The sequence below is a fragment of the Herpailurus yagouaroundi genome, unplaced genomic scaffold, assembly GCF_014898765.1.
Source record: "Herpailurus yagouaroundi ecotype Mexico unplaced genomic scaffold, PumYag 29, whole genome shotgun sequence".
Lineage (NCBI taxonomy): Eukaryota > Metazoa > Chordata > Mammalia > Carnivora > Felidae > Herpailurus > Herpailurus yagouaroundi.
Genome location: NW_024412377.1, coordinates 63,635,846 through 63,649,907, shown reverse-complemented (window position 1 = coordinate 63,649,907; position 14,062 = coordinate 63,635,846). Strand labels below are relative to the sequence as shown.

General features: G+C 51.0%; 1 long non-coding RNA gene across 2 annotated transcripts; it reads right to left on the bottom strand.

Annotated features, from left to right (window-relative positions):
- Positions 1–3,976: 3,976 nt before the first annotated feature.
- LOC121011182 (uncharacterized) lies at positions 3,977–7,821 on the bottom strand. Of its 2 annotated transcripts, none has more exons than XR_005781527.1 (3): positions 6,413–7,821; positions 5,848–5,985; positions 3,977–5,109 (listed from the first exon to the last, which is right to left on the bottom strand). It is a non-coding gene; the product is annotated as an uncharacterized LOC121011182 (long non-coding RNA). The 2 variants fall into 2 exon arrangements; XR_005781528.1 differs by having other exon boundaries at positions 6,433–7,821.
- Between the last annotated feature and the right edge of the window lie 6,241 nt (positions 7,822–14,062).

Sequence of the window (14,062 nt, the reverse complement as noted above, 5' to 3'; positions counted from 1 at the left end):
GTAAACACGTGTCACCTGAATGTTTAGTAAAGGAGAGTGCCCCCGACGCCCCAAATGTCAGAGGTCAGAACCGGAGCCGGGAGCCTGGATCCTCTCAGGCCGGCCATCTCAGCGTGGAGGTGACAATTTCCCCAGCCAGTTCCACTCAGCCTCTGCTGTTTGCGGGCTGCAGGGCTTTGGGCAAATTTCTTAAGCCCCTCCGCCCGGCCTCGGTTTCTGCATCTGTAAAGTGGGGTCGTTATTTTTAGCCCTTTCCTGTAGGGATGTCACAGGGATGAAATAAGTGAATCCACACACACAAAAAAAAAGAAAGAAAGAAACTTAAGAAAATGCCTGCCTGACTCAGAAGAGCCTTGGTAAAGGTCACACATCGTCGTCACCGTCGTCATCATCACCACCACGATTTGGCTGCGGTAGGTGGTGAGGGTGACAGAACGGGCTCTGGGGCCCCACCAGCTCAGGGGACTAATACAGCTTTCAAGGCCAAAGCCATCCCCACTTGGTTTTGCCGGCTCTTGCTCTATCCGTGGAATAAACCGGATGAAGCCTTTATCCATCTCTTGTTTTGAGAAGAGGCTAGCAGGGAACGTGGACTTCATGTAGCAGATGGTGTTGTCCTTGAATTATGAAACCAGAAGAGGAAATTAAAGTGGTCCCTTGCAACAGCTATGGGCCAGCATGGGTAGAGGGCCCGGGTGGGGGTTGGGGGCGTATGAAGGAAGACAGACGAGGTGTTTTTATCCACCGGGCAATGGCTATTCTTGAGGGCAGCTGGAGTCCTAGAATAATATAATTTTATGGCCTAAAATTATTTTTGGTCACCGCCTTCCTTTTATTTCGGTAAATGAGGCCCAGAGAGGGAAAGTGTCCCCCAAGATCACACAGTGAGTGGCGGGGCAATCCACACTTTGAAGCCTCCACACTTTGGCTCCAGGCCAAAGCCAGTGGTCAACTCTGTCCCAGGGCATCTTGACTTGGGCACCGCTGCTCATATACGAGTGCGTCCACGGGATGAGTAGGGGCCAGAGCCCCGGAGCCATTCTGTCTGGGTCTAAGTTCCAACACACAGGAGCAAGTTCCTTGCCTCTTAGAACTTCAGTTTCCTTGTCTGTCAAATGGGAATAATAATAGACCCCCACTTCACAGGGTCCCTGTGAGACTCTGACGAATAACCATCACATACAATATTCAGACGGGGTGGGGGGGGGGCGGTACACAGTAAATGCTCAGTAAAACGTTAGTACCTATTGTGGTGCCAGAATCGAGTCCAGGTTCTAACCTTTCCCCTAGGCTGTGAGCCCCTCAGAGGCAGTGCCCGTCTCTGGGGCATCTTTTGTTCTCTATGTCCTGCAGAGCAACGGATATCTGACAGCGGCTCCCTAAGTGGTAGTGGCTGATGACCGGCTCCCTTAAGGACGCCCATTTCTCAGTCGGCACCATGAAGCAGCAGGGAAGGCTGCCAGCGACGCATGTGACTCTTTGCCACTAGTTTAGACTTTAATCCTAAATGGATAAAGCAGCCCTCCCGTCCAGCAGTGAACTGGCCTCGTGATGAGGGCTCTGTTTGTTTTCCCCAGCCTTTCTCTGCAGTGCGATGCCTTTCCCCAACTATGCTTTGGGCTATTTGCATTTAAATTGGTTTTCTCTCATTATAGAAATCTCTTAGGTCAGCTGGAGTTTCCATTTTCCTCGGAATCAGTTTGGAAGCTCCATTTCTCGCTCGAGGGTCCCTTATGCCCTCCTCCCTTCTTGCTGACAGTCAGATGTGGTCACCTATTCTCACCTCATCGTGGAGAACAGAGAGCCCGAGAGAGTCACCCAAATCCGTCCAAGCTGGGCACGTTTCTCACAGGAGAAGGTCGGGGTAGGGGTGGGAGGGGCAGGCGGCTTCTGGCCCCTGCAATTGTAGGAAGGAAACCCCGTGGTGGTGGTTCAGTTTCAGGATCTAGGCCTCCTTTCTTCATTTATTACAAAAATCAACCAAGCACAGTGCTGGATGCTTAGAACGCAGATAACAAGACATACTTGCTGCCCTCCAGGAGTTCGCTGTTTAGTAAAGGAGACAGAAAAGCAAAATTTTTAAAAATCGTAATATATGGGGCGCCTGGGTGGCTCAGTCGGTGAAACGTCTGACTCTTGATTTTGGCTCAGGTCATGATCTCACAGTTCATGAGCCTGCTTAGGGCTCTGCACTGACAGCATGGAGCCTGCTTGGGATTCTCTCTCTCCCTCTCTCTCTCTCTCTGCCCCTCCTCTGCTTGTGCCCTCTCTCAAAATATATAAACACTGGGGCGCCTGGGTGGCGCAGTCGGTTGAGCGTCCGACTTCAGCCAGGTCACAATCTCGCGGTCCGTGAGTTCGAGCCCCGCGTCAGGCTCTGGGCTGATGGCTCAGAGCCTGGAGCCTGTTTCCGATTCTGTGTCTCCCTCTCTCTCTCTGCCCCTCCCCCGTTCATGCTCTGTCTCTCTCTGTCCCAAAAATAAATAAAAAACGTTGAAAAAAATTTAAAAAATATATATAAACACTAAAAAATTGTTAAAAATTCTAATATAGTCGAATAATTGCTTTAATGAGGATCAGAACAGATTCCAGCCTAAGAGGCAGCTTTCAGTTAGTACTCATCAAAAACCACAGTCACACACACACGTGCGCACACACGTGTGCAAGCATGCACGCACCAGCCGAACACAGTTTATAGCACTTGCCGTGTCGCAGGGCATCTTTCTAAGCTGTATGTACAATTTACACGGCTATATTAATATATTCACTTTATTTTCACAACAAGCTCTGAAGAAAGTGCTGTCGTTATCCTCGTTTTCCAGATGAGGAAACTGAGGCACAGTGATTAAATCTCTTCCCAAGGTCATTTGCTTAACAAACTGTGGAGCCAGACCTGACCCCAGGCAGTGTGGCCCCAGAGCCTGTGATGTTCATCCTACGCCATGAGGGCACCTGACAAAGGGCGGTGCACCCTTCTTTTCTAGTCTGGAGCATCTTTCAAACTGGTCAAGATCCACTACCCTGATTTTCGGATCTGTGCATACATTGTGAACCACAGTGTGTGAAGACATTTGAGATGCTTGCAGTGGACCTGAAGGAAGACGAGGCATTTTTCAGATGGATACAAGGACAAATAGAGTATGTCACGAAGGACATGACTGTGCCAGTCCCCAAAGTACGAACAGCATGGGGGTCTAAGTCAAGGGTACTTCGAATTGTATGACAGTGCTCAGGTGTGAGGTAGGCGGAGCAGGTGGTGAGACATGCATGAGGCTGGGAGACTGACAAAGACCGGATGATGACAGGCTTGAATGTCATGCACATGGGCTCTGTCGTGAGGATGGGGGTGGGGAGTGGTATGGAGGGGTTGAGCAGGCGAGAAACGCAGCTTGCTAGAAAGATCACTCTAGCTCTAGTGTGAAGGGCTACCTGGATAAGGAGGTGAGGAGAATGTATAATCAATAGATATAATCAGTAGGTATGAGAGCTGTAATTGATTAGGTACAATCAATAGGCTTAGGTGGCTTTTTCCCTGCACAGAAGCACTCCTATTGCTCACCACGCGTATCATAGAGCTGCAGCTACCCAGAGAAGACATCTTTATCTAATTCACCCAGACACCTTACAGGCTCATGGTGGCCCTGGTGACAGTCAAGAGGGGTGGGGACAGAGCTAAGCCAAGGCAGTGGCACTTAAGGAAGAGATGGGTGGAAAATGTATGGTATAGTGGGGCAAAGTAATCTGGTCTCGGCGATCAGCCCAATGTCAGGGCTGAGGGAGAGCAAGGAGCTGGGATGATACTCAGGGTTACTGATTTAGCTCAACCAGACTCTTCTTTAATCTGGTGTTCCGATAAAGGTCCAGACAGAAAATTTTTTAGTCTTTGCAAGCCTTACGGTCTGTTGTAATTACTCCGTTCTGCCATTATAGTTCGAAAGCAGCCATAGACCTTGAATGGTAAATGAATGGGCATGGCTGTGTTCCGATAAAACTTTATTTACAAAAGCAGGTTGTGGGCTAGATTTGGCTTGAGGGGTGTCATTTGGTGACCCCTGCTCTGCACCATGAGGTGGCCCAAGTGCCAGAATGCCAACTGGGTGTGCCAGGTGGTTATTAGGTGAGAGAAAGGCTCGCACTGTGAGGCTCACACCTCATCAGGCAGATAGACCATACATCTCTCCTTGAATGATGCCCACCTGACCATGAAAAGACTCATCTGAAGTTGCAGAGCATTCCAACATCTGTCCTGGGAGCCCAGCTCTGGCAAGAGCTCCACGGTCACTGCAGCAAACCCACATGTTAGCCCCAAAACACAGGCTGAAGCAGGCCGAACACTTGGGAATCTTTTGTCCTCTGGTCTGCGTGGCACCATTATTTGAGACAAGCAGTCCAGAGGAAATGAACCCATCGGTTTCAAAAGCAAACCCATTGGTTTTGAAAGCAAACCCAACCCCCCCCCCAAAAATCAACAGGCATGTCATTCCAGCATCTGTTACTGAACAAAATGGCTGTCAGAAGTGGGTCCAGATGAAATGAATATATTGCCATCGGCAGGTATTGCCTCTGAGGGAGGTAGGGCTAGAAAATGAGAGGAGCCAGCCAATCTCCATGTGTCCACTCTGCAAACATCCACTGAGGGTTTCGTGGTCCCTGTCCCTGCCCTCCTGGAGGGTACCGGCCGGGAGGCAGCCAGACAGAGAGCAGAGCATTCCAGTGTCCTGGATGTCATGCATGGTTGGGCGAATCCATGGTGCCCTGGGGGCACAGAGCAGGGACTTAGCTCGGGCAGAGGCACCTGGATCCCAGCCCAGGTGATCTAGGGCATAGAACAGTGATGAGGAATATTCCAGGGGGAAGGAAGAGCACCTTCCAAGGCAAGGGGGGTGTTGAGGTTGGAGTGAGGCAATCTTCCAGAAGGGGTGCAGTTGCAGGGGCTGGGGATGAGTCCTGGGGAAGTCAGCCCCCGGCAGCCAGCCCAGACCTCTCTGGGCTGGAGGCCGTCTTGTTCTCAGCCTTCTGTGCAACTAGAACGGTCTCTGAGTTCTAGATGAAACGCGAAGCACTTGCCAAGAGTGTGGTGATGCCAAGAACACTCTGCCGATGCTGCATCTTGAAGTAGTAAAAACAAATAATAGTAAATCACTCCCATCACACTGCCCATTTCACCCTGCACTTCCAAACTCTTTATCTTGCTTATACTCACTGCAAGTCTGAAAGCGGACAAATGATAACTACTGCCGTCACCTTTCCTGTATTATTAAAAATATTGACAGCTCTCATTTTGGGGGTCCTCGCGGTGGCCAGCAGTGGGCTGAGTGCTTTAGATGCAATATCCTATTTATCACAGAAGCAATCTGAGGCTCAGAGAGGTATAATAACTTGCTCAATGTCATACACTGGGAAAAGAAGGGAGCCAGGACCCAAACCCAGAGTCTGCCTGACCTCTGAGCCCAGAGGCCTCTTGCTGGGCCTTTCTGCCTTGACATCATGCCATCTAAGGACTGTGTGGATTTCTGAGAGCATAGTCTTCTGTTATTATATTTGCCCCTCCAAAGAACTTTCTGAAGTTAGCAGGAAAAGAGCTGTGGCTCCGAGACGCACGGTGTCCCCTCCAAGGTCACACAGCTTTTGAAAGGGCCAACCGAAGACTTGAGCCGAAGTCTTAGCATTTCAAAGCCAGAGCTCTAAACCCTTTACCGTGGTTTCCGAGTCCACAGAAAAGAGATGGACGGCTAACATGCTTTAAAAAAAAAAAAAAAATTTCTTGAAAAAAAAACCCCTCCAAGATGCGTGCTCTCTTCATCTCTACGTTGGCAGGTATTCATTAGGCCATCAAAAGACAAATACCTAGGGGAGCAGGACACGCAGATCACAGCCAAAATGACATCATAAAGAGCAGATGTGCCAAGCAAACCTCATTTCCTCTGACAGAGCGGCAGGCTGGGAGATAAGGCTAGACGTACTGGCGTTCTCATTTCACCAGTTCTGCAGGACAAGTTAGATCAGTGCCACCGAAACATCAGGGGGGTGGGAGGCGGGTCACACCACACTATCCCCCACCCAGGCACACACACACACAGACATTCACGGACACTGACACACACACACACACACACACACACACATACACACACAAATACAAATACACAGACACAGACACACACGAATCTACCCACCCCCCCCAACTCCGACACACACAGGGTCACTAGCACAGACACTCACACACGTAGACATATGGAAACACACATATAAATAGAGCCACACACAGAAATGTACGGACGGAACAACAGACACACGCACGGACAGGCACAGCGGCCTGCCTCCCCTCTACGTGCAGGCGGCATACAAACACACAGACAGGGACAGAAATACACACACGTTCACACGTTCACAGAACTAGGCATAGACGCACACGTCCTCCCGTAGACCCACATCCATCCACCGAGAATCACCCAGCACCCCTCGGGGGGGCAGCAGGCGCTGACTCTTCTCAAATCCTCTCCTTTGGATCCCAGAAGTTACATCTTTCCCAAATTGGAGACTCTGAAAAATGACTCCTTCTGTGTCTGTGCATTTTCTCGACTCTGCCCAGCCTGATGTCTTCGTCCAGAAGCTTGGAACACACAGCCACCGCTGTGCGTTGTTGAGAAAGGATGTGGACTTTGGAGTCAGGCTGCTCTGTGTTCCAGTTGAGGCTCTCGCCACCCACGGGGTGAGGGGACCTGGGCACGTCTCCCTTTTCTGTGCTTCAGTTTTCCCATTTGCAGAGGCCTCGATACTCTTTGTGTCCAGCCCATTGGGCTGGCTCATCACAGACCTGTTTATGCTAAGTGCATTAATTATTTGAATGCCCGTCTTCCTTGCCAGGCTAGAGGCACCTTGTGGGCAGGGGTCTTGTCTGTTTCCCCCTAAGTCCAACCTCCAGGACTTAGCAGGGTCTTCCAGGCACACAGTAGGTGCTCAGCAAACATTTGTAAAATGAAACAAAGAAGTCTATATCCTTAGCGTCTAGCAGGGACCTGGCACGATGTTCCCTGACGATTAAAATAGGTTGAAAAAAGTAATACACACAAGTGTAATCCCGACCAGGGACCAAGTTCTAACTATATGCCTCATTCCATCCTCTCCATGAAACAGGCATTCATTCGTACATGAGGAAACCGAGATCCAGAGAGGTTAAATAATGCACCCGAGGTTCCTTCCTGGGGTGGCAATTCAAAGCCAGGAATATGATGGCTCAGTGCACACTCAGAACCTAACAACTACAGACTTCGTGCACAAATGTTTTCCATCGTGACCCAACTCAACTGATGACTTCTACAGCCAACTCCGCCACATCCAGGTGTGGAGTAACTCTTTAGAAAGAATCGACACATTCTCTCCGGTCCTGGGTTGACTTGTCAGTGTCCAGCGCCCGTCTAGAACACCTTCCGTACGCCCAGGGTGTTGGGTTCTACATACATAATCCAAAAGCTCCTGGGGTCTGCCTTTCCCCTTGCTCCCTCTCAGCTAACACCCATCCATCCATCCGTCCATCCATTTATCTGTCTAATCACCAGGCCGTTTAACACGTGAGGCCATTCTGTCCCCGGATGTTTTTTGTCCGTGTTTGCGTAAACCACACAGCCTCATCCTGGATCTGTCAGATCTGTTTTCCTCTCTCTTGCATCGGTACCGGGTTTTAAAACTCAACCAACCTGTAGGTCAACTAAGCCACTTTGCGTACCAACTGCATTCCTCGGCGGTAACTGGTGGGGCACAGTTAAGCATCTTGCAAATCCCGAAAGGGTCCTACGCTTGTGCCACCGGTGCTTCTGCACACCTCAGGCATACTCAAGTGCCCCCCCCCCCTCCCGGGCCACCCCCCGGTTTCCCTTAAAAAAAAAAAAAAAAAGAAGGTTTTGTGAAGGATCTCTGCCCCTGTCTGGGCAGGCAGAATGGATCAAGCCACAGGGCATGGAGGCCATAATTATCCTTCCCCACAAAGGAAAACAAAAATGTCCAAAGATAGTGGCCACCTGGCAGGCAGGGGACCAGGGCAGGTGGCAGTGACTCATCGGGCACACCAGGCAGAGCCACTCCCCCCCCTGCGAGCAGGCTCTGAGCTTACTCACAGCTTTGCCAGGCTAACGAGCAGGAGAACAGAGGCATCTGAGGGCGAGGGAGGCTCTATTTCTGCTAGCTTGAACTCTAACAAGACACAGGTGGCTTTCAAGACTTTTATTTATTTATTTTTTAATCACTCTCTTGCTTCCCAGTTACGACTCTATTCATTGGGATAGCCCGATGTGAACAGAGTGGATCTAAGCTGTAAGCATATATTAATCACCCCCCTATTTTCCCTAATCTTGTCACCTCAAACCCCCGTGCCCCTCAGCGTCTGCGTGAAATTCTACCACTGGCAATTCATTTCATGGGGTTGGACTGGGTCTTCTCCTGGGTTGTTCCTGAAAACATTTTTTTTTAAAGCTTATTGATTTATTCTGAGAGGGAGAGCACAAGCTGGGCAGGGGCGGAGAAAGAGAACCTCAGCAGGCTCAGCGCCGTCGGCACAGAGCCCCCTGTGGGGCTTGAACCCACCAACTGTGAGATCATGACCTGAGCCAAAACCAAGCGTCGGAGGCTCTTGGTCGGAGGCTCTGGGAGACTGAGCCACCCAGGCGCCGCATCCTGGGGTTGTTCTTGAAGACGGCGATGTCCCCTCAAGGGGAGAAAGGGTGGGTGGGGAGGCAGGGGTGCTAACGTGGCGAAGGAGAGGCTACCGTGTGCCAGGAACTGCTCGCCACTCCCCAAGAATCGTCTCCCTGGACACTTGCAGCCCTTGACTGTTTCAGAGACACTAAAAGGGACATTCAGAGAGGGCAAGCGGCCTACTCAACATTCACAGAAAGGCCAGGATTCGGGTCTGTTTGGCCTCGAAGGCTATCCTCTTTCCTTGGAGCCCTGTTGCCTCCCGAATGCTTTACGGTGCCACTAAAATGCTGCTAGGCACACCACACTCTGTTCACACTGGGATGACGAATAAATGTCATCTCAAGTACCAATGCCAACGCGCTGGCTAAACTGGGGGAAATGTCTCGTGTCCTGGAAAACTGGTCTCTTTCTCCGAAACAGGGAAATTTAGGAGGCAGCAGGCATCTGCTGGCAAGAGGGATTAGCATCAAGACCAAAAGTCCAGAGCAGGGTGCAGCAGAAAGCAAGCTACATCCGGGTCCCTGATGGGATAGCTGAGGCCCCGGGAGCAGCCCTTGACCTCTCTTCCTCAATGAGTCCTGATGTCTCGTATGCCTTCGGGTCCCAGTCGCCTGCACTGCAAGGTCATCTGCTGTTGGAACATCCCAGCTGACCACAGCCCACAGTAACTCTTAGAAAGTACTGGAGTCCTGAGGCTGCCTCTCTCACATACTCCTGATGTGGGCTTTTCTGCTCCAAAGTCTTCTGCTGAGGTTCAGAACTGGACCACCCGCAGGGCCATTGTCCGCTTAATCCTGGACTTCAGACCAAACCAGCCGCTGCCTCCCCTCCAACCTTTTTCTCTTGGGGCCACCACCCTGCCAGCTCAGTAAATGCTACCCTCTGAGGCCACAGGGTTGTCCTAGACTCTTAGCTTTGGTGCCTCCACGTCCTCTCGGGTATCAAGCCCGGATGGCCTTGCCCTCTGGTCTCTTGGGAGTCAGCCCCCTGCACCCCATCTCCATCTTCTAACCACAGCCCTGTCTTTCCACGCCCAGGTTGTGGCAGCAGGCTCCTCACTAGTGTGCTGCCTCCAGCCCGCCCTCCGCCTTGGCCCAGAGAGAACATTCGAAAGTGCAAAGCCGGCCACATCACCGCATACTTAAAAACCCTCCCATGGATCTACATTTCCCGCAGATAAAATCCGAACGCCTGGGCCTGACATCCAAGACCTTTTGTTACCAGATCCCTGCTTATTTCTCCAACTTTATCTGTAGCTGCTCCTGGAGACACAATCCGCCTTCCCTTCTCACACACGGCAGCCACCCAGAGGCCCGCCTCCATACCTCCCACCTTTGAACAGGCTCTTCTCGCGGCCGAGCTGCCCTGCCCTTGCTTATGTAACTCCACTCACATCTCAGCTCAGCTCTGGCCTCCCGGGCCCACCCCTCCTGGACAGTCGGCCCAGATGGGGCCCCTCCCCTGGGCCTCTACACCCTCCGGTGTCCCTTATCACGCTGGCTCAGGAGTGTTCCTTGGCTTTCGAGCTTCCGAGACCAGATTCTCAGAAGAGCCGAAAGAACTCACGGCTTAGCCAAAAACATTTGGAGGCAGGCATCGTGAGCAAAGCACGGCATCCTCCCCTCCTCTGCAGATAGAAGAATGTTCCCAGGAGTCATGCGGAAAGGGCTGGGAGGGAGAGTGAGGACGGTGCCCACGCTCCTGTGGGAGGCCTGCACCCTCAGCTCCCGGGGCGGGGTGTGGGGCAGGGGCAAAGCCCCAGAGGGCTGGTGTGTGGGGTCTCTGAGCAGAAGAGAAGAGGCAACCCCGGGGAGGCAGGAAGGCCCAAAAGAGCAGAAGTGGCCACGTGGCACGTCTAGGTGGTCAGAGGCTCAGATACTTCTTAGAGCTTCCCACAATCCTGTGGGGCACCAAAAATAATGCCACGTTTCCTGTGAAACCCAGAATGTCATAAAAATAACAGAGTCACTTGACCCGAGACAGGTTGCAGACAAGAAATAGGGACAGCTCCATGGAGACCTGCATTGACCAATGACTCAGAAAGATAAATGCCACCGACAGGTGACATCAAAGACCAGGTGGCCTTTCTCCCATCACCTTTGCACACCGAGCACAGATACGGTCTCTAGGGAAAGGGTCTCTGCAAATGAGCTGCTACCTACTCCAGCCAAATGGAGGTTCCAAAGAGAAACTGAATTCAGTGCGGCATGATAGAGAAATTTATATTTATCCCACACCTGGGTTTGTGGACTGACGATCCCACCTATTCCAAGTGAATAAATGAACACAGATGGTAAAAGCAACTTGGCCAGAAACACACATGTATTCAGAGCTGGGACCCTGCCTGAAATCAGGGTCTGTCTCTTTCCTCTGTTTTGACTGCTGGGGCAGCCCAGCATGATACACCAAGAATCCATGAACCAGATCCAAAGTCTGTCTGAGGATTAGAGTTACTGCTGGAGAGTCCCAACATAGTAAACCATACAAGATGAGAGGTGGAGGGGCGCCTGGGTGGCGCAGTCGATTAAGCATCCGACTTCAGCCAGGTCACGATCTCGTGGTCCGTGAGTTCGAGCCCCGCGTCGGGCTCTGGGCTGATGGCTCAGAGCCTGGAGCCTGTTTCCGATTCTGTGTCTCCCTCTCTCTCTGCCCCTCGCCCGTTCATGCTGTCTCTCTCTGTCCCAAAAATAAATAAACGTTGAAAAAAAAACAAAAAAAAAAACAACAAGATGAGAGGTGGACAGTCAGTGACCAGGCTCGAAGGTAATGGAGTTACCCAATGCTGAGTCACGTTTCAGGCACCTCTCCTTCCCGTGTCTCGGGAGGACGGTGGTCAGGAAAGGCTTCTCTGCAAAAATGAGGCCGGAGATGAAATCTGAACTAAGCCGGGAGGGGAGGGGTTACCAGGCAGACAGAATCGCTGTGCAAAGGTCCCGTGGTAGGAAGGTATGGACTTGTTCATGGAAGGAAATAGGCCCCCGTGTCTGGAACCCTGAGAGTGAAGGGTGGGTGAAGCAGTACATTGATGGGAGCTTCTAAAACGCCCCTCTTCTTCCCTTTGAGGTTGCGCTGGCTCTAGTGACTTGATTCTAGAACAGGCTAAAATAGCAATGGCATGCCTCTTCTGAGAGTAGGTTATACAAGACTTCCGTCTTGCCCATACTCCATCCCTTGCTTCTTTTTCACTTGTTTGTTCTGATAAAGTGAGCCGCCATGTTGTGAACTGCCCTATAGAGAAGCCCATGTGGCTAGAAACTGAGGGAGCCTTCAGCCAGCAGCCAGTGAGGAGCTGAATCCTGCCAACAACCGCACGAGCGAGTTCCAAAACCGAGTCGCCCCGAGAGGGACCTCAAGATGACTGCAGTCCCAGGTGATAACGTGATTGGTCTTGTGCGAGATACTGGGCCACAGGATGCAGCTGACCCACACCCAGATTCTCAACCCACAGAAACTGTGACATAATACAGCTGGGTTGTTTTCTAAGCCACTACGCTTTGAGACAATTGGTCGCGCGGCCGTAGGTAACTGATGCAGTGAATAAGGTAGGCAGGGATGAGATCACGCAGAATATTTTAGAAGTTGATTGTTACCCGTAGAGCTTTAGACTGCTCCGTGTAAGTTTTCAGCCCAGAACCTATGTGTGATCGACCTGAGCTTCTGATTCCAAACTTTTCTGGCTCAGAGTATCTATGTACCATCTGAGGTTGGGTGCAGGCTGTTTGGTTTACTAACATCAGCGCGGTGGGTAGGCAATGCGAGATTGGAAGGGACAGGAATTATCCTCTGCTGAAAACCCGTTGGGCACCAGGCCCTTGATGAATGCTTTGCCTTAAGTATTTCATCGATCCCTGTGGGACTCCGTGCACCCTCAGAGGTGCTGTTAAGTAACTTGCCCGAAGAGAGCGGCCAGTAAGAGATATGGTCAGGATCTCTGCTTTTGAGGTCAGCTGCATACCCCAGCCCTCTGACATCACTCTCACCAGTGAGCGGCCTTTCCAGAAATAGCTGGTCTGCTGGGTGAGAACCGACAGTAGAGAAGGCAGAAAACCGAAATGCTTTCTTTTTCCTGGGAAAATATTCCCGATGTTGGCCCAGGCAGACCTTTCCAGTGAAACCGAAGAAGCTGCGGTATTGGCTATGGCAGGGGTAACATTCTCCTCTTTCTCCTTACCAGTAGAACTCCTGTATTAGTGGTCTCCCCGCCCAATATATTTCCCAGCCTCCCTTGCTTTAGGGGGTGGCCAATAAGCTAAAAGTAGAAGACGTCAGGTGGACCTTCTGGTAGTTTTTTGTTTGTTTGTTTTTAAAGTTCTGACTCATCGGAGGGCTGCACTCTCTTGCACTTCTCCTGTCCTTTCCATGCTTGGAATGTAGCCATAATAGCTGGAGCTGTGGCAACATTTTATGGCCATGCGATGACCTTGATGATGGGAAATACGTTCTAAGGCAGCAGGACACAGATAGAAGGAGCCTTGGCTCCTTGGAGGGGACGACCAGGGAGCCAGCCCTTGACTATCTGCATCAGAACTGCTTTTATACAAGAGAAAAATAAATCCTTATCTTCTTTAAGCCCCTATTATCTGGGTTTTCTGTTACAGATAGCTGATACTAGTCCTAAGTGATACGCTCACATTCTCAGTAAGATATTTAACAAGCAGGATTTGGAGATTTCATTTTTAAATTGCCAGGACTCCAGACTCTCAGAGATTCTCCCTTATGCCTTTCTTAGTTGAAAAGTTATCAGTATGTTCTCCAGAGGAGAGGGGGACTAAAATTTCTTGAGCACCTCCTTTCCCCCATGCACTGGACTCAACTCATGTGTGCTCACTTCACAGGGCACTTGTGAGATGAGATTTTCATCCCATTTTACACATGAGGAATGGAGGCTCCAACAGATTACATCACTGTCCAGGGAACACAGGGAGGCTTTGAACCCAGATCTATTTGGCCTCACAGCCCATGGTTGTTCTGTTGCTTCCCCACTGCCTCCTGGGTCTAGAACTCTGAGGAGGTGGGGGCCATTCTGAGGGCCCTGGATCAGGGGGCCCAGCCCTCACCCTAATCTTCAACTTCAGCCACTGACCGAAGTCTTCTCCCCTGCAAGGTGACTAAAGCAGACGGCCCAGCTGGTCCCCTCCCTAACTCACTGCCATCCTGTTTACTGGCCATCTGGCCTTCATCTCTGTGATTCTCTGACTGTTCCTCTTTAAGGACCCTCTTAAAGGGACACAGGCCCTCCTTGGTTTCAGTAAAGGACCCTCATTCCTAAGCCAACACATTCCCAACCTGTCAGGCAAGCCTGACAAAGAAAAGGCCAGAAGAGCAGGGATTTCTGGTAGCAACACAAGTCTATTTCTAACCTCAGATT